Below are 20,006 nucleotides of genomic sequence, written 5' to 3'. Positions count from 1 at the left end.
GAAACCTTTTGCGACTATTGTGATGCAATCTCTCAAACGGGCGTGACTCAAGACCAAATTAGATGGGTCTTATTTCCTTTTTCTTTAATCGGCACCGCGAAGCAATGGTTGAAGGGCCTTGATAAGGCCACCCTTGGAATAGATTCTTGGAAGAAGTTGGCTCTAGCTTTCTACAAAAAATTCTACCCACCGGAAAAGACTAACATGCTAAGAGCTCAAATAACGGGTTTTAAGCAAAGGGATGAAGAATCTTTGTATGAAGCTTGGGAGCGGTTCAAGGGAATTTGTCGCTCATGTCCTCACCATGGACTTAGCGAATGGTTCTTGGTACAACATATTTGGAATGGTTTATATGAAGATTCAAGGAACATTCTCAACATGGGATCGAATGGAATGTTCACCGAAGTTGATGACAATCAAACATGGAACAAGATTGAGGAAATGGCGGTCCATAACTCACAATATAGTAGACCTCGCAAGGCTACTAGAGGAGGAAAGCATGAAGTGGACTCCGTTACTCAATTGGGTGCTCAACTTAGTGCTCACATTGACACAATCAACTTGAAGTTTGAACAAGCTATGGCTAGACTTGAAGAAAACTCAAAATCATCAAAGCATCATGTTAATGCCATGACGGCATCCTCATCAATCCCAAGTGGGATATGTGAGAATTGTGGAACTTTGGGACATGACCAAGGTGAATGTAGGGGAACAAATGAACAAGTGAATGCTTTCCAAGCATACAAGAGTGGTACCCCTTATTCCAATTTTTACAATGAAAACACCAAATTCCATCCAAATCTCTCATACAAAAGCCAAAATGTTCAAAACCCTCAAACAACATACACTCCACCACCCATGAGAAACCAAAATCAAAGACCCTTTTACAATCAAAACCAAGGTTACCAAAATCACCTTACTAGCTTGTTCTTGAGCTTAAACCAAATGGAAGATCCTCCTTGCAAATCTTCAATAAGAAGATCTCCTTCTTGTTGCACCCAAGAACTAACCCAAAATAATAACAAGTATTGACTAGTAACTTGTTAATTTTATACCCTTGATAATATTTTAATTTTACTAACTTTCTTAGTAAATATTAATGTATGTATACTAACAACTTAGTAGTGATTAATAATTATTTTAGAGAGATGAATAAATATTGTTCACATGCAAATAGGTAGAGTGAAGAAGTGAGGTAGAGTAAATTGTGAACAATAGATGGAGTATATAGGAAGGGAAGTGGCGGGTGGAGGTGGAGTGAGGGAGTGGAGAAATTTTGTCTTATGTTTTTATCTTACATCACATGCAAACTCTTACATAAGATAAATTATGGTAGTATACAAAATAAGGTGAAATGATTATGTGAGTAATCATCCACTACTCTTATTTTACACGGTCCACTTGACCATTTACGGGTCCATGTTGGTTCTTATATTTGTCGCACAAATCCGTGTAATTTTTATTTTAAACATCGCATCATGTTTAAATACTTCCATAATTAATTCGTCCAATTCACTCCGTAAATATACGTGTACCACTACACATATTATTTACGTACTAATATTAATCACATTAATCAATTAGTACAATTTTAGTCAATTAACAGTTAAGTAACTAAAACCCGTTTCCCAAAACTTATTATTCAATTATCGCATAATTAAATAATAACTGCCGCTCCTCGAGTTCGCAACTCGAAATCTCTCTAAAAATAATCGACTAACTTTTTAGTCTACAAATCAAGGGACTAAATAAATTGTATCTCATACAATTAATTAGTTGTCTATTGGGGTTCGTTCCTTTAGGTGTGACCGAAAGGGGTCAGTTGATCACCGCCGTCTCACGACAATAACGTCAAACTCTAGTCAGCCAACCGTTATCGATTTACGTTAATCAACTGACGAGGATCAAATAATTAAATATCTGATGATATTCCATTAATGAGATTTATTATGTTAACGCACTATTGTGGAGGACACTAACTCCAACAATCTCCCACTTGTCCGACACAAGGTGTGCGCTACCAATTCTCTTGTCCGTTTTAATCTCCCACTCAATGCAAGGTGTCTTTCAGGTCGCACTTGCACATGAACACATCGCGAGTGGTTTTCTCGATCGGGAGTGTGACTACCTGACCGGAAAAATCTCTCACAGATTACTTCCGAGCGTGTCATTATCTCCTCGAGTGGCCTTGAGATATAGTTACCCAACGTGGGTGGACAATTCCTGTATGCCCTATCTATCTTATTGCACAATACAGCTCACCATGACCTAGTAAATGCCCTTTTGGCCTCCTTTCACGGCACGACCTAGGACAAAAACCAAAGTCACTCGGAAATCGCACTGCTCGGATAATAGTCTCCGATCAAAAGAATCGACTCATCAGAACATCTTAGAGATCCCTGCCACGACCAGGCGTCTATAATAGAACTTAGGGACTCTCTAAATGGTCACTGTCCGGCAAAGTGTCACACACTCTGCCTATGTAATCGACCAGTCATCACATATGACCTTATGGTGTTGAACAACCATCAATCGACTTACAATCTAGTCACTCCGAGACGTCACCTCATTAAGTGACTAAGGACAAAATACAATGTTCATCTTATTCACTTGAATAGTGTTCAACATTGTCTCCACAACTTATTCAGATAAACAAGGTATTAAAATTTAGTCACACTAAATAAAAGATTCATAAAAGAATGAATACGAAAACAATAAATGTGATTATCATATATATAATAAAAGATACACTATCAAATTATTACATATCCATAATCTAAAGAAAATCCGATACTCGTCTCAATCCCATAGCGACGACATGACCATCATGCTTAGCCTTTGATAAAGGCTTGGTTAAAGGATCAGCAATATTATCATCTGTCCCAACCTTACAAATGTCAATTTCCTTCCTTTCCACATAATCTCTAATTACATGGTATTTCCTTTCAATGTGTCTAGATTTGTTACTAAACTTAGGCTCTTTGGCTTGAAAAATAGCTCCACTGTTATCACAATATAGAGTGATAGGATCTTTGGCGGAATGGACTACTCCTAGCCCCTCCATGAATTGCCTAATCCAAACAAACCCTTCCTTTGACCTCGACGCCGCAAGGTACTCACCTCTGTTGTAGAATCCGCAGATAACGCTTTGCTTGAAGCTCTTCCAAAGAAACAAACGGCTCCTCCATTTAGCATAAACACATAGCCGGATTGGGATTTCATGTCATCCCGATCGGTTTGGAAACTTGCGTCCGTGTAACCTCTTACACGCAACTCAGTTTCTCCTCCAAACACTAAGAACGAATCCTTAGTCCTTCTCAAGTACTTAAGGATGTTCTTTACGGCTATCCAGTGACTCTCACTAGGCTTGGCTTGATACCGACTTGTCATGCTCAAGGCATACGCAACGTCGGGACGAGTGCAAATCATAGCATACATGATAGACCCAACAACGGAAGCATAAGGGACGGTCTTCATGTGTTCAATTTCCTTAAGGGTGGAGGGAGACTGTGACTTGCTCAAAGTGATCCCTTGGCCCATAGGCAGAAATCCTCTCTTGGAGTCTTTCATATTGAACCGGTCAAGAACTTTGTCAATATAAGCTTCTTGACTCAATGCTAGTATCCTTTTGGACCTATCCCTATAGATCCGGATACCTAAGATTCGTTGTGCCTCTTCCAAGTCCTTCATTTGGAAGTGTTTCCCTAGCCACTCGCTCCTTAACGGAAGTGAGTGATGGAACATCATTCCCAATGAGCAATATGTCATCCACATATAGGACAAGGAATGCAACCTTACTCCCACTAAACTTCATGTATAAACACGGTTCTTCCACACTTTTAGTGAAACCATATTGTTTAATAACATGATCAAAGCGATGATTCCAACTCCTAGATGCTTGCTTAAGACCATAAATGGACTTCTGGAGCTTACACACCTTCTTAGGGTTAGATGTATCCACAAAACCTTCAGGTTGTATCATGTACACCTCTTCTTCTAGAATCCCATTCAAGAAGGCGGTTTTGACATCCATTTGCCAAATCTCATAATCATGAAATGCGGCAACCGCTAAGATTATCCTAATGGACCTAAGCATAGCGACTGGAGCGAAGGTTTCGTCATAGTGTAAACCATGAACTTGGGTGAAACCTTTTGCCACCAATCTAGCTTTGTAAACATCAAAATGTTTATCCACGCCGAGCTTAATTTTATATATCCATTTACACTGAAGGGGTCGCACTCCCTCACGTAAATCCACCAAGTCCCATACTTGGTTCTCGTACATGGAATCCATTTCGGATCGCATGGCTTCTAGCCAAAGCGAGGAGTCGGGACTAGACATGGCCGATTTGTAGGTAATGGGTTCATCACTTTCAAAAAGTAAAAAAACACCATCTTCTTCGATGTTACCAAGGTAATGGTCAGGTGGATTAGAAATCCTACTTGACTTTCTAGGAATAATTACCGTTTCAGAGGAAGAGGGAATGCTATCCTCCACGTTCTCCTCTACCTCATTCTCGGTTTGTTGCTCTCGAACTTCTTCAAGTTCAAATTTTCTCCCACTCTGTCTCCTAGAAATAAACTCCTTTTCTAGGAAGACAGCATCACGAGCCACAAACACTTTGTTCTCGTGTTTATTGTAGAAGTAATAGCCACGTGTTTCCCTTGGATATCCTACAAAAAGACATTTGTCGGACACTGGTGCAAGCTTATTGCCGGACTTGATCTTAACGTACGCCCGCAACCCCAAATACGCAAGAATGACAAATGAGGACTTTCCCCTGTCCATATCTCATATGGAGTCTTATCGGCCGCTTTAGTCGGGCTTCAATTTAGTGAAAATATGCGAGAAAGAGGGCAAAACCCCAAAATGAACTAGGAAGCTCAGTTAGACTCATCATAGACCGAACCAGATCAAGTAAAGTTCGGTTTCTCCTTTCGGCCACACCATTTAATTGTGGTGTGTCAGGAGGAGTCCATTGTGATACTATACCACAATCTTTTAGGTGTGAATCAAATTCAATATTTAAATACTCACCACCACGGTCGGACCGTAGGGTCTTTATCTTTTTTATCCAATTGGTTCTCTACTTCTTTTTGGAACTCTTTGAACTTGTCAAAGGCTTCACTCTTATTCTTCATTAAGTAGATATACCCATATCTACTTAAGTCATCGATAAAAAGTAATGAAGCAAAGAAAACCTCCTCTAGCGGTGATGGTTAATGGTCCACACACATCCGTATGTATGAGAGCCAAAACCTCACTAGCTCGTGTCCCTTTTCCCGCAAAAGGTGCACGAGTCATCTTGCCTAGAAGGCAAGACTCGCATGTACCATAAGATTCGAAACCAAATGGTTTGAGCACTTTTGATGAAGCAAGTCTCTTAATGCGTCTTTCGTTTATGTGGCCTAAACGACAATGCCAAAGGTAGGATTCGTTTGGATAACCCGTTTTGAGCTTTTTAGTTTCCACATGATAAACGTCATTAAAATCATTTAAAACATAAATGCCTCCAATTGAAATGGCCTTGCCATAAACCACATCATTAAAAGAAAAGGTACAACACTTGTCCTTAATCATAAAACAAAAGCCTTCCGCGTCTAACGCGGAAATGGAGATGATGTTCTTAGTTAAAGTTGGTACAAAATAACACTTATTTAAATACAACTCTAAACCACTAGCTAAAGTGAGCACATAGGTCCCCACGGAAACGGCGGCTACTCTAGCTCCATTGCCCATGCGGAGATCCACATCCCCCTTTGCTAGTGCTTGCACGTCCCTTAAACCCTGCAAATGGCTACAAAGGTGAGAGCCACATCCGGTATCAAGTACCCAAGTGGAAGTACAAGCATAATTAACGTCTATCACTTAGAGAGAGGAAATCATACCAATAGGCGTCACATGCCCTTCCTTGAGATCCTCCAAGTATTTGGGACAACTCCTCCTATAATGCCCCTTCCCATTACAATGGAAACATTAGGCTTCGGAGAGCTTGACACTTTTTGCCTTGGGATTGCCATTCACAACGGCCTTCCCCTTTCCCTTGTCAATTTTCTTTGACGATTTCTTGAATTGGGACTTTTCTTTCCCTTTTCCTTTCTTGACTCCAAGGGACATGTTCTTTAACTTCATGGTTAATACATCCCCTTTTTCGCTCCCACTAGCCTCCATATCCCTCTCCGCTTGGGTGAGGAGTGCATGAATTTCATGGTAACTCTTATCCATGTCATTCATGTTGTAGTTTACCCTAAAGTGGTTAAACTTGGTGGGGAGTGAGTGGAGGATACGATCCACAACAAGAGTTTTAGGAATCTTACACCCTAGACGCTCTAGGATGTCAACATATTCGACCATTTTGAGTACATGGGGACCAACCTTTTGGCCCCTCTCAAGCTTAGCTTCAAAGAAGCGTGCCGCCGCATCGTATTGACGGACTTTTGGTGTTTGTGAAAACATAGTGATCATACAAGTGAAAATCTCGTACGCATTTAAAGAAATGCATGATAGCTTGAGCTTTGGGGATATTGACCATATCAACACATTCTTGATATCATTCAACATCCTCACATAGTCATCATAGGCGGTCCGCACCGCTGATGAAGCTCTTGCACCGGGCTCGATTGGAGGAGCATCGGTCAAGTAAGTGAGCACATTGTCGGACAACGCGACACTTTTGATGTTGGATTCCCATTCAAGAAAGTTACTACCGTCATCTTTTAAGATACATTTGTCCATTACGGACCTTAGCCATGAATCTTTGCCTAGTGAAGTAGTCGATGGAGTTGATGAAGTTGCCATTGCGAATTAAAATGCTACAACAAAAAGGAAAAATTAACATTCATTGTTTTAAAAATTACTTGTAAAAACATGTTTAGCAAGTTTTAGCATTTATATAATGACCTCCCACTAAATTATATAAATGATTCCAAGACCCAAATATTAAACAAAAATGAGCATCGCTTGGGCGAAACATCCCATAATTGCGTAAATTCGGTAAGTCACGTTGACTAATTCTACCTCTAGAACTCTTGGTCGACGAATTTCCTCAAATTCATCTATTAGCCCCGGAACACAAGACCGTCTTATATCCCATTGAGTCCAACCAATTTTAGCGTGTGATAACCGTTTACCACCCTACTTACCCAAGGTAAAAAGAGAACACCCCGCTTGGGCGAGCGTGGCTCTAATGAACAAGAGATTCATAGGTGTTACTAATTGGTAAGGCTAATCTCAATTTTAGATATGTGAGAGATCTTGTCAATTTAGTCATAAATTCCTTATAAGTGAATTAATTCGGTGAATGTAAATGACGTGAATTGACAACCGCGAAAATAAAATGCATGTGAATGGCGATTTTGGCATGCGCGAAAATAAAACAAGCAAACATGTAAGCATATGAATAAATCCTAGTATGGCCACCTAGTTAATAAAAACTAATCTATTACATTTCGGAAACCAACTCCTTGGTCCCTTGCCTCTTCATTCCATAAGTGGCTCTTCCTTGTGGGATTTGGAACACCTTCCAAAAATAGACTCCGTCTCGTTGTAATCCGTCTTTTGGAAACGCCGGTAAAAATAACTATTACAAATGAATTATATAGCTATTCCTATTATACATTAATTAATAAAATAAAATAAAACTATTAATTAATTACAAACAGACGATACGAGATCGTATTTAATTACAAACAAATCGATATTCCCATTCATTTCGGGTAATAACGATTAAAATTAACTAGGCCATACTAGGTACAACAAGATAAATACTTTAAATAAATGACAATCATTCATTCAACTTAAATAAATATGCTTAAAATGCTGTAAATATGATGCCAAAATCGCCCTATCTATCATTCGTTGGTATCCATTTCGGTGTTTGTGGGTTTAATCGATTTTTAACATGTAAAAATCAATATTCAACTCTTAAATCTCATTTAAGTCCAAACTAATTGTCCAAACTGTTTTGAACCTCAAAATTAGTCCTCACTAATTTTATGATAAATAATTAGTTTGATTTGGTGATATTTTGCTAATTTAATCGGTAAAATCATAATATTTAAGTAAAAATCCAAAATAATTGAAAAATTACCCAAAAAATTGAAACAAAAATTTTTAGTATTCTGGAACACTCCCAAGAAAACCAAAATGTCAGAAAAATTGCCCAAAAAATCCAGATAAATTTTATGAAGAAAAAGATCGATATTTATCGGTTATTAACCACTAAAACCAATAAACATCAAAACAAAGTGAAAACACACATGCAAAATCACTTTTGACATTTAAATAATATTCTTAAATGTACATAAATTTATCATGGGCATAATCAAAAGTTTCGAAATTATGATTAATTAATTTGACTTTTATCAACTTTTATCTCATAAAATCAATAAACATGCAAAAAATTCGAACCAACCTTTAAATTTTTGCATAAAATCAGTAGAAAACATGCATGGACTACCATAAAAAATCCATGCACCGAATCAACTTTTAACTAATTTTAGTCAATTTTTCACTAAAATGCGACATTTTGACTCGGTTTTCTACCAAAAATCATTAAAAATAGCAAAATAACATCAAAAATCACCAACAAATTTCACAAACCTTTTTAGATCAGTAGGTATGCATGTCCCAAAAATTTCGTGCTAAAACCTCTTCTAACACAATTTTTGAGTTTTATAAATTATCTCATAATTCATTAAAATGCTTAAAATCAACATGCAAATTACAAGCCTATGCTCTGATACCACTTGAAAGATCATAGATCCATATTAGACTCTCTAATAAAATTAATTTATCTCATAAATTGTCATTTAGGTGATCTATGTAACATGCATGCTAATATGAAAGCATAAAAAGAAAGTATAAGGAAAAACAATTTCCTTACATTGATTTAGTGGTAAAAAGGGCACAAACTAGTTCACCTTACTAGCTTGTTCTTGAGCTTAAACCAAATGGAAGATCCTCCTTGCAAATCTTCAATAAGAAGATCTCCTTCTTGTTGCACCCAAAAACTAACCCTAAATAATAACATGTATTGACTAGTAACTTGTTAATTTTATACCCTTGATAATATTTTAATTTTACTAACTTTCTTAGTAAATATTAATGTATGTATACTAAAAACTTAGTAGTGATTAATAATTATTTTAGAGAGATGAATAAATATTGTTCACATGCAAATAGGTAGAGTGAAGAAGTGAGGTAGAGTAAATTGTGAACAATAGATGGAGTATATAGGAAGGGAAGTGGCGGGTGGAGGTGGAGTGAGGGAGTGGAGAAATTTTGTCTTATGTTTTTATCTTACATCACATGCAAACTCTTACATAAGATAAATTATGGTAGTATACAAAATAAGGTGAAATGATTATGTGAGTAATTATCCACTACTCTTATTTTACACGGTCCACTTGACCATTTACGGGTCCATATTGGTTCTTATATTGGTCGCACAAATCCATGTAATTTTTATTTTAAACATCGTATCATGTTTAAATACTTCCATAATTAATTCGTCCAATTCACTCCGTAAATATACGTGTACCACTACACATATTATTTACGTACTAATATTAATCACATTAATCAATTAGTACAATTTTAGTAAATTAACAGTTAATTAACTAAAACCCGTTTCCCAAAACTTATTATTCAATTATCGCATAATTAAATAATAATCGCGCTCCTCGAGTTCGCAACTCGAAATCTCTCTAAAAATAATCGACTAACTTTTTAGTCTACAAATCAAGGGACTAAATAAATTGTATCTCATACAATTAATTAGTTGTCTATTGGGGTTCGTTCCTTTAGGTGTGACTGAAAGGGGTCAGTTGATCACCGCCGTCTCACGACAATAACGTCAAACTCTAGTCAGCCAACCGTTATCGATTTACGTTAATCAACTGACGAGGATCAAATAATTAAATATCTGATGATATTCCATTAATGGAATTTATTATGTTAACGCACTATTGTGGAGGACACTAACTCCAACAGTGCAGGGATGCTCAAAGTGTTTCTGAATGCTTTTAGTGACAGCCCGTACAATATAGTTGTTCTCAAACCTAGTATTACAAACCCATAAAACAATAATATCTTTAAAAAATAGGCTTACACAAAAATAGACTGAAACATGACAGTAATACATATAGTCTAGTTGAATAAAAATTCAATGCATTTGTTTCATAAAATAACTATACCACAATTCATCAGGCTCGAGTTCCCTAGGCCCCTGTCCTAGAGCGTCTTCTTCAGAATCTTCATCAGAATCCTCAACATCAGTATCAGTGTGTTCATTCTCTTCCTCCATTGATGGTGGTTGCGTCTCATCATCACTTAAAGTAGCGCGAGAACCCGAACCCGAACCCGAACCCGAACCTGAACCCGAACTCGAACTCGAACCTGAACCCTTCACAAATCTTCCCTTGACAAATCTTGAATTAATAGGCGCCATCTAAACTGAGAGATTAATTAGTACAATGATGATAAATATCAGTTGCATATAAAACTTACCAAGTCTGAGACGTAAGTCAGGAAATAAGAAAGTTATAATGGATTCATCAATAACGATTAAAAGTTCAAAGAGTAAAATTTATTGAAAAAATAACAAAGTACAAAGAATAAACTTAAGCAGAAAACTAAAATAATATCAATTTATATATTTATCAATTTGTAAAACGATATTAACTCTTCTTCATCATCTGACTAATTAGTCTCTTCCTCATCATCTGACTCTTCAACACTATGACCGTCATCATCATTATCATCGCCATCATCATCATCATCATCATCAAACACCTTCTCTATATAATTATCCTCCTCGGTGTCATTTGAATCATATTCTTCCTCTTCTTCGTTAATTTCCGCCTCTTGTATTTCTATTTCATCATCTTCGCATAAGTCTTCATCATATTGTCTTTCTCCATGTTCTTCGACAACACTTTCCGATAAAGAAGGTGGATCTTCAATTGCCATCTCTTGAAAAGAAACTTTATCCACATTTCCCTGAATAGTTGAACTAGCTTTGACTTTAAACACAGCCCACCAATTACTTTTATCTTTTTTGGTACTAGGATAAGGTGCAAAATACACTTGTTCAACTTGGAGTGCCAAAACAAAAGGGTCATACTTGGGGTACTTTAAAGCACTGTTAACATCCACAAGTTTATAATCCTTGTGTATAATTATACCCCTCCCTGAATCCATCCAATCACACTTGAACAAGATCATTTTATAAGATCTTTCTTTCCCATAATGCACCAATTCAATTACTTCTTGGAGAATGCCATAATATCCCACTCCTTGTTGACTCTTAACACATACCCCACAATTCATCGTGCTCTTATTTTTTCCGTACTCATAAGTGTGAAAGTTAAAGCCATTTATGTAATAATGTTTCCAATCTTTCACTTATCTACTTGGACCTAATGCAAGAGCCCTAACTAAATCATCTTTCGAATTGGAACCTAAAACTTATATGATTTAAAATCGATTTTAGTATTGATATAAGTTAAATGGACAAATGTTATAGAATTCGTTAGATAGGATAACTTACATATTGTTTTAGCCATGATGGGAATTCCTTATCAAACTTACTACAAATTTCAGTTTCTGACATACGCGAGTATCTTGGAATCACAACTTTCTTGAACTCCCTAGTTACGACACAAGTAACTAAGCAATCTGACCTTGTTATTCCTATTAGTATTTTGAATATATATAATTTATTTTACCTTTCATAATCTTCTAAAATATCACAATTTGAAAGGACATATGCGGAAGCACTAAGATAATCTTGATCGTTTAGATATCTGGTTCTTTCTTTAGTTGGGGCATTTCCTATGTTGTCGTGGAAAATTTCTGGGATTTTTGGGTCTAGAGGCTCATCAGTGGTAGGGGCATTTGCATTTCGGCTTAAATCTCTTGTTTTTGTGTCGACATCAGGTCCACAATAATACGTACAAAAGTTTGATATCTCTTCTGTAAGATATGCTTGATAAATAGAACCTTCCACGTGAGCTTTGTTACCAACTTTTCTTTTTAAATGATATAGAAACCTATGATTTACAAAATTAGTGATGTATTATAAATACAATTATAAAATTTATATTTGATTTTATTAAAATATATTAGAGATACCTCCCAAATGGATACATCCATCTATAATACACAGGTCCTCCAACTTTTGCCTCATATGGCAAATGAACTGGTAAATGCTCCATGGAGTTGAAAAATGCGGGAGGGAAAATTTTCTCGAGTTTACAAATAATTTCAGGAATGTTACGCTCTAACCGAACCATATCCTCAACCTTCAACAACGAGGAGCATATATCCCGAAAAAATTGACTAATCTCTGTCAAAGCTTTCCACACATTTTGAGGAAGAAGTTCTCTTACAGCGATAGGAAGCAATCGTTCCATAAACACATGACAGTCATGGCTTTTTAATCCAAAAAGCCGATATTGCTTCATATCAACACACCTCCCTATATTAGACTAGTAACCATCTGGGAACTTCAAGTCATGTACCCATTCACATAAGAGTCTCTTTTGTTCCTTATTTAAGACATATGGTGCTTTTGGCATAACCTTTGTAGCATTTTCAGTGCTTTCATTAACATTCAGCTTACGACGTTTACAATGTTGAGCCATGTCTTTTCTTGCAGTAACAGTGTCCTTTGTTTTCCCTTTCACTTCCATTATTGTGTTTATTATTTGATCAAATACATTTTTCTCAATGTGCATAACATCAAGATTATGTCTAATCAGTAACTTACGCCAATATGGGAGCTGCCAGAAAATATCTGTCTTTTCCATCCATTTGTCTTATTTTTTTTATTCTTCTTCCTAACATAAAAATCGGTTATCTTAGGTAGGCATGAGAAACACTTCGACACATGGTCTCCATTTAATCGTGGTGGAGGAGATGATGGTTCTATCCTATTCTTTATGAACGCAATTCAATTTAATCTATATTCATGGTCTTCGGGTAAAAATGTACGATGGCAATCAAACCACGTATACTTTGATCCATATTTAAGATAAAAAGATTTTGTTTTTGTCCATGCAATAAGGACATGCATATTTGCCTGCAGTAGACCACCCCGACAACATGCCATTTGCAGAAAAGTCACTAATAGTCCACATAAAAGCTGCCCTCATAAGAAAATTGTTTTTTTTAGAGACATCATAAGTTAAAGCTCCCAATTCCTATAAATCCTTAAGCTCTGCAATCAACGGTTGTAGATATACATCTAGGTTTCCCGTAGGTGATTTGGGACCAGGACATATCAAAGTAAGAAACATAAATTGTCTTTTCATACAGAGCCACGGTGGTAAATTATAAGGGGTTAGGATAACTGGCCAACAAGAATATGATTTCCCCGACATTCCAAATGGAGCAAACCCATCTGTACACAATCCTAATCTAACGTTACATGGCTCATCCGAAAATTTTGGATATGTTTCATTAAAGTTTTTCCATGCCTCTCCATCAGAGGGATGTGACATTAGACCATTACTATTAGTGTTTTTTGTGTGCCACCTCGTGTCTTTAGTAACACCCTTAGTCGCATAAAGTCTTTGCAGCCTAGGTGTTAATGGGAAATATGTTAGTATCTTTTCCGGTATTTTATTCTTTTTATATCGATCACTGTTACATATTCGACATCGGTTTAATTTTTCATCTTCATTCCAGAATAACAAGTCTCCAGTGGGGCACACATCAATTTTCTGATATGGAAGTTCCACCCCTTCAAGCAACTTCTTTGTTTTAGTGTAAGTGTCGGTCATCTTGTTATCGGTGGGACACATATCTTTCATCAAGGAAGCTATGTTATCTATGGCTCTATGAGGAATGTTATTCTCACATTTAATGTTTATGAGTCTTGAAGCAGCATCTAAAACTGTTAACTTACACCCCTCATTTAAGGACGCCTGAGCACTTTTAAACATATCAAAAAACGTTTTTGATTCGGTATTGGGTTCCTCTTCAGCATCATCTATTAATTGTCTACTATCGGTATTAGAACCCGATGCATCCATAACCATATCATAAAAGGAATTAGACTGAGCACTAAATGACAATGACTCGTCAACAACATTTTCTACTTGGGGAAAGTTCTCCCCATGACAAACCTAACAAGTATAGCCTGGACTAAACCCTTCCTTGTACAAATGTAATTTAATAGTGTCGACATCCAAATAGGGTCTATTGTCACACTTAATACAATGGCATTTCAATTTTGAGGACCTTTTGAAACTCTCTTGTTGACATGCCAATTTAATTAATTCATCTACTCCTTTAACAAAGTTATTTGACATATATTTTCCATTTAATCTTTTGTACATCCATGAACGATCAGACATAACTGCGTTGACAAAAAGACTAGGTAAAATATACATTCAAGTTATTGAAAATAAGTTTCAGATTATTAAAGACACAAAAAGACTAGGTAAAACATACTTCAGTTCAGGTAATTCGTATTACACAAGAGACGGAAAAAAGTAGACAGAAACAAAGTTATTGGTTAAACATACCTAGTAGAGTGATGTCGAAGTTAGTGATCCCATACTCAAATGAGGGCTTTCTGCAATCTGTCAAGTCATAGACAGTATGTAAGTCATTAAATTGTTATGAAAAAATGAGACGTTACTCGAATAATTTACTAACTTTGCTTTTCCAAATACAATTAAAAAAAATAATGGAACATCCCTCATTAATGGAAGTATCATAACTCAGTGTTCATACTATAAAGAAAAAATTTGGAATCATAGTCTATTGAAATTGACGTAAGTAAACTAGCTAAAGGGAAGACAACATTATTAAGCATTCCTCATATAGTGATATAATATTCCCTCGGTCTCGATCATTTATTTACCTTTTTATACTTTATGCGGAGTTATTTTAATCAAAGGTAAACAAATCAATAAGACGGAGTGAGTATAAACCAATGTTGATTCTATTGATCAGAACGGGACATAACAGATAATCCAAACTACTTAGTAATACATACTAGTTTAATCACAGACATTTGTAACAGCTAAACAAGAGATGATATTCCAAAGCAATCAAAATCAACAATTGACAGTGTTTGATAAAGCAAAGAAAGGACAGTCTTTGATTCATATTTTTACCTGAAGAAACTTTGACTCATATTGAAATTGTAATTGATCTGAAGAAGCACATCATCGGATGATTCATTATTGTTATTGAAGAAGCATGATCCATATTGAAATTGAATGAGTTGCAGAAGGGTAGGCGAGTAATTTTTTTGTGTATAATGAAGTTCTGGAGTAACATGAATTGGGGGTTTGACTGATGAATTGGGGCTTTGACTAATGAAATGGGTTTTTACGACTTAGTTACTATGTGCATCAAACCTATAACGGTTCTATTATCATAAATAAACAAATCAAACATGCCTATATTTCTCCTACACCATTAAAATAAAAAATCTAATTATTATTAATACACTAACAAAATTAATAACATAAACATTCAAAGAAACTTAACAACAATTAATTAACATTCAACTTATCATGGTAAAACTTTAAACAAAAAATTACTCAAATTGGGGTAGCAAATAATTATATTGACATAGATAAAGTATAGAGATTGAGAAAATATGGCTATCTAACCTTAATAAGAATTAAAGTAATGACTTCAATGTGTTTGGTAATTATCATCAATGGAGGTTAAATATTATGAGAAGTGTTGGGATAAAGGAGGGCAATGCTACATTGCTAGGTTAAGTAGGTTAACTGAGTATTAGCAAAGTACAATAATTAAGGGCGGGAAAGAGGCCCACTTCAGTAACTACTAAAATAATTAAGGGCGGGAATGAAAGAGGCCCGCTGCAGTAACTAATAAAATAATTACGTAGTATTTGACCTGTCTTAAGCATAAGACGGGTCAAATATTACCACATCCTTATAATAAAGACAAAAAATTTGACATCTCGTAGACAACAGGTGGGTTAATTTGGTTTGTATTTGACCCGTTTTAAGCTTAAAACGAATAGCGCCCGTCTTAAATGAGAATTTGTGATTATTATTATTATTATTATTATTATTATTATTATTATTATTATTATTATTATTATTATTATTATTATTATTATTATTATTATTATTATTATTATTATTATTATTATTATTATTATGCGCGCAGCTTTCATTAAATGAAAAATAAAAGTTTACATGAAATTGGTGGGGAGACGAGAAACAATATGGGCTCCCACACCCTTAGCAACAGCAAAGCTATGTCTAGTAAAAATGTAAGCGGTTACCCGAGCCCCCGCATCCTGAGATACCGAGAATTTCTGGATCCGCTTGAGCAAGGCAACAGCATCTGAACCCAGCTCCCAAGTGATAAGAAAGAGAAGGGAAGGAAACCATAACCCGCTGCCGCGCACAAATCCCCGTACTTAGCACACTTGCGCTGAGCAGCATCAGCAACAACCTGGCCAGGCACAAAATCCGTCATCCCAGTCTGAGTCAGAGGACAAGACCCTGTCAAGTCAACGCACACATCACGCCCTCTGTCCCAAGAATAATGCAGCAAATCCGCAGGACGAATAGAACCACCATGCCCGTCAACCAAACCGATTATTATTATTATTATTATTATTATTATTTTTATTATAACGCAAACTTTTATTATTATTATTATTATTATTATTATTATTATTATTATTATTATTATTATTATTATTATTATTATTATTATTATTATTATTATTATTATTATTATTATTATTATTATTATTATTATTATTATTATTATTATTATTATTATTATTATTATTATTATTATTATTATTATTATTATTATTATTATTATTATTATTATTATTATTATTATTATTATTATTATTATTATTATTATTATTATTATTATTATTATTATTATATAAAGGATGCGCGCAGCTTTCATTAAAAGAAAAACAAAAGTTTACATGAAATTGGTGGGGAGCCGAGAAACAAGCTGGGCTCCCACACCCTTAGCAACAGCAAAGCTAAATCTAGTAAAAATATAAGCGGCCACCCGAGCCCCCGCATCCTGAGATACCGAGAATTTCTGGATCCGCTTGAGCAAGGCAACAGCATCTGAACCCAACTCCCATAGTGATGAGAAAGAGAATGGAAGGAAACCATAACCCGCTGCCGCGCACAAATCCCCATACTTAGCACACTTACGCCGAAAGATCGCAAAACAACCCGGCCCAGGCACAAAATTGTCATCCCGATCCGAGTCAAAGGAGAAGACCCGGTCAAGTCAACGCACATATCACGCCTCCTGTCCCAAGAATAAAGCAGCAAATCCGCAGGACGAAGAGAACCCCCATGCCCGTCAACCAAACCAACATCAACCTCCTTTCCCGCAGAAATACCAGATCTATAGCAGATGTCGAAAAGAGCGTCACGGACGAGGTTATACCGATGTTTAACGCCCACAGTACCAGTACAAGAAATAGCGTGGTCCCCAAAAACATCATCATCAAAGAAAAATCCCGAGAGCAAGTGGACAGGGCCTAGAGACCGTGAATAACGGAACACCCAGACGATACCTAAGCACACTACGGTACGTCCTCCCGTTCATAGTCTGACCCAACCCCGAGATAGGAACTGCACGCAACCAATCAGAGGAGTGGAAACCCTGCTGAGACTGCCACAAAGCAAGCTGGCGAGGTGTCAAAGAGAAAACAGACCCTGAGGCAGCAGCAACCGTCGCGAAATAAATGTCTGCCAATTTCTATTACTATTATTATTATTATTATTATTATTATTACTATTATTACTATTATTACTATTATTACTATTATTACTATTATTATTATTATTATTATTATTATTATTATTATTACTATTATTATTATTATTATTTCGTCCAGTTAAGTTCAGGTGAGCTCATTTCACTTTTTTACTGTTAATAAGTTTAGATCAGTATAGTTTAGGTCGGTTCAGTTAAATGAACTCGTTCAGTTCAACCAGTTGGAGTACAAAATAACAGGTCCTTACTGATATAGTCCTTTGATCGTCCTTGCTTTAACTACGCAATTAATGTATGCCCTTAAGGCATACGTTAGAAAAAACTATTATCTTATAAACCATTTTCTCAAATTTGTTCCAAAAACATTGGAATTCAAATACTCAATTCTCATATTAATAACCTCAAAATTTATTATTAATGCATTTTAATAAAAGGGAAGAAATGTCATCTTTAACTCAGATCAATACTCTTTCTTATATTGAGGCACATGAAGGTAGGGGTGAGCAAAATTGTGTATCCGATACTGTTTCCAAAACTGTATCAGATATGCTGTTTTTAATTCTCATTTTTATTATCTTTCTCCCAAACGGGTTTTTTCGTATATCCGGAAATCGTACATACATTATAAGTTTTTTAGCCTCACTTCTATAAGCCGTACATACATTATATCCGAAAATTGTATATTCTTGCTCAACCCTACATGTAGGAGAAGGGCATGTTTATTAAAGAGGAAGATAGATTTCAGTGTGGAGTTGAAACAAGGGACGGGACCAATCTCTAAGGCCCCGTACCGCATGGGTCCTAAGGAGTTGGAGGAGCTGAAGAAAAAGTTGGATTATTTGATCGAGAAGGGGTACATTAGACCTAGTGTATCACCGTGGGGAACTCCAGTTCTGTTTGTGAAAAAGAAAGACGGAAGTTTGAGGTTATGTATCGATTACAGAGAACTGAACAGGGTTACATTGAAGAACAAGTATCTTTTGCCGAGGATAGATGATTTGTTTGATCAGTTGAACGGAGCAGCGGTCGTTTCTATGATTGTTTGAGGTAGGGTTACCATCAGGTGAAGATTCCGGATGAGGACATACCGAAGACAGCTTTTACATCGAGGTATGGTCACTATGAGTATGTTGTGATGCCGTTTGGGTTGTCTAATGCACCTGCAGTGTTTATGGATTTGATGAACCGGGTCTTCAGTCAGTTTTTGGATCGGATTGTGGTTGTCTTTATCGATGATATCTTAGTCTACTCTAAGACTACGGAGGAGCATGAGGAGCATTTGAGGTTGGTGTTGCAGACTTTGCGAGATAATCAGATGTATGAAAAGTTGTCTAAGCGTGAGTTCTGGTTAGAGGAGGGTGCTTTTCTGGGGCATGAGATTTCAAAGAAGGGTGTAGGTGTGGATCCGGCAAAGATAGAGGCAATTACTCGGTGGGAAGCACCGAAGAATGTAGCAGAGATCAAGAGCTTATTAGGTCTGGCAGGGTACTATCGTCGGTTTATGAAAGACTTTTCTAATATAGCTAGACCTATGACAGCATTGATGAGAAAAGAGAATAGATTTCGTTGGGATGAAAGTTGTGAGACGGCGTTCAAACATTAAAGGAGCGTTTGCCCACAGCTCCACTCTTAGCATTACCTGAAGTGTGTGAGAACTTTGAAGTGTGTACATATGCTTCAAAGAATGGTTTGGGATGTGTGTTGATGCAGAACGAGAGAGTAATTGCTTATGCTTCTAGGCAATTGAAGCCTTATAAGGAGAACTATCCGACACATGATCTGGAGTTGGGTGCAGTTGTGTTTGCTCTCATGATTTGGAGGCCCTATCTCTATGGGGCGACCTTTAAGGTGTTTTCAGATCACAAGAGTCTCAAGTACATCTTCACTCAAAAGGAGCTGAACATGAGACAGAGGAGATGGATGGAGCTGATTGGGGATTATAACATGGATATTATATACCATGAAGAGAAGGCTAAAGTGGTTGCAGATGCCTTAAGCAGGAAGAGTGTGCATTCTGTATGCACAACTATGTCTTTCATGAGGTTGAGAGATGAGGTGGGGAAGATGGGGATACATATGTTACAGAAAGGGGATGCTAGAGGGGACTTGACACTGGAGCCCGATCTTTATGATGATACTCGCAAGAAACAGGCTTTGGATCCTAGGATCGAGGAGTGGAGAGTTGGAGTAGAGAAAGGGACAGTGTATATGTTCTCTATTCATAAAGATGGTAGTG

General features: G+C 36.5%; 1 long non-coding RNA gene and 1 other non-coding gene across 2 annotated transcripts; both read right to left on the bottom strand.

Annotated features, from left to right (window-relative positions):
* Positions 1-204: 204 nt before the first annotated feature.
* On the bottom strand, positions 205-311 carry LOC141593556 (small nucleolar RNA R71). The gene has a single exon (XR_012521631.1). It is a non-coding gene; the product is annotated as a small nucleolar RNA R71 (small nucleolar RNA).
* A 9,625-nt stretch (positions 312-9,936) lies between these two features.
* Positions 9,937-15,326, bottom strand: LOC141590993 (uncharacterized). Its single transcript, XR_012520582.1, has 3 exons — positions 15,133-15,326; positions 14,536-14,592; positions 9,937-10,456 (listed from the first exon to the last, which is right to left on the bottom strand). It is a non-coding gene; the product is annotated as an uncharacterized LOC141590993 (long non-coding RNA).
* Positions 15,327-20,006: the final 4,680 nt, after the last annotated feature.

The sequence above is a fragment of the Silene latifolia genome, chromosome 7 (genome assembly GCF_048544455.1).
Source record: "Silene latifolia isolate original U9 population chromosome 7, ASM4854445v1, whole genome shotgun sequence".
Taxonomy (NCBI): domain Eukaryota; kingdom Viridiplantae; phylum Streptophyta; class Magnoliopsida; order Caryophyllales; family Caryophyllaceae; genus Silene; species Silene latifolia.
The sequence above is the reverse complement of the archived record's forward strand: the minus strand, read 5'-3'. Positions and strand labels throughout refer to the sequence as shown.